Consider the following 1,694-nt stretch of genomic DNA (forward strand, 5'->3'; position numbering starts at 1 on the left):
ATGAGTATCAAGAATTAATTTATTTATAGTGTTCCTTCCTTTTTGCTTTTGAGGCGTCCTCCTCTAACATTTAAATACCCCTCCCTTAACAAGATCTTCTAGGGGCAGAGACACATGAGCTGATACAGCAAGGCTCCGACAAGATGCATTCTTCAGGAATTTCCTTGTTCAGCCTTGACTGGAGGTGGGAGAAGGACAAAGTGAGATAAATATTCTGGTGAGTGGTATCCAGAGTCCTGGATATCTCTGTGTTCTGGTGACTATGTGAGTTCAAGCCCTGTTAAACTATGAGAAACTTCTTCACCCAAAAATGCCTAGTTGCAGACAGGTAACAGAAAGGAAATGACTGGACACATTCAAAGTATCTATGCTACAGAGAGGGGAAGCAGATTAATCCTGGAGATACATGAGCTATCCAAGCACACATTCCTCTCTCAGCAACTGCAATTCCCATTGGAAAGCAAAATTGATCTGGGAAAGAGTTTGAGAGGTCCTTATTAAAGAGATGTGAATACCATCAACATTTCACCAAGGTATTTGGGAGAAAACTCCTCAGTAAATTTCAGTGTCTGCAGCATAGCAGATGTAGCCCTAAAAAGGGCAGAGACACAAAAATCTGAGTGTGATGTTCCATCCCAAGGGAGACTTGAAACTTATTTACATAAAGTGACGCTAACACAGAGGAAAAGACAATTGCCCCTGTACAAACAAAGGCAGTAACACTAAGATTGCTATACTCAGGGAAGGAAAATGAAAGCTGTATCAGATCTTATGGAGGAAGTTTGGAGGAAGCATTGATTTTGGGCTCTGTACTGAGATGGGGACTGCATTAGGCACAGTGAAGAAAATGCTTAGAGTAGACACAGGCCCAGGAAACAGGTCTACAAAGGTCTACAAAGACTATAGTTCAAGACAACTTGCAACAGTCCCTGCTGAAGCACCTCAGTTGTTCATGTGCACCTACCTGTGGTGCAGGGAGCGCTGTATTCCTGTGTGGCAAACTCATCTGGAAGAGAGAAGGGAAGGCAGAGTGAGCTGCCATGATCCCTGGCACTGCTGGCAGGGGGATGTTTTTCCCAGGCCCCCAGAGCAGGCTGGTGCCACCATCCCAGTTTCCCCCAGAGATCCCAGTTGGGGTGGGGACAGCCCCAGTGCCAGCCCTGTCTGGGGGCAGTGGCAGCAAGGCAGAGCCACCCACACAGGCAGCTCCAGCAGGGAATCTCCAGGGCATCTCCACCCCAGGGTAGCCAAGGGCTGCTCAGACACCTCCTGCCAGCACACTGGGCTGAGGTGGGGACAAACTGCTCTGTCACTGCCAGCCTGGCACAGCAGCCAGGACAGCAGAGGCACAAGGAGCAGCAGGTCTGCCTGGAAGCACAGGCACGGCCACGCTCCAGGGCCAGAAATGAAGACGGCACCCCCGGCATCCACGGCTCCAGCCCAGCCCCTCTGCACTGCCAGGGCTCGGGCAGGGCTGGGGTGGCAGTGCCAGGCTGGGGGCAGCTGTGGGTCCCCACAGCCCCCGTGCCCCTCCTCGTTCCCACAGGCACTCCAGGCACTCACCTGTCTCGTAGTAGTCATAGACCTTCACCTGGGCTGGCTTCAGGCCCCGCACGGGGATGTCCCGCTCCACCGTGAAGGAGAAGCTGAGGCTCTCCCTGCCCAGCTGGGGAAGGGAAGCAGTAGAGGCTCAG

The 1,694-nt window shown here is 52.1% G+C and overlaps 1 long non-coding RNA gene across 1 annotated transcript; it reads right to left on the reverse strand.

The window, feature by feature from the left end:
* LOC107200724 lies at positions 1-1,694 on the reverse strand. Its single transcript, XR_001519728.2, has 3 exons — positions 1,564-1,694; positions 965-1,006; positions 1-178 (listed from the first exon to the last, which is right to left on the reverse strand). It is a non-coding gene; the product is annotated as an uncharacterized LOC107200724 (long non-coding RNA).

This window comes from Parus major, chromosome 1 (genome assembly GCF_001522545.3).
Source record: "Parus major isolate Abel chromosome 1, Parus_major1.1, whole genome shotgun sequence".
Taxonomy (NCBI): domain Eukaryota; kingdom Metazoa; phylum Chordata; class Aves; order Passeriformes; family Paridae; genus Parus; species Parus major.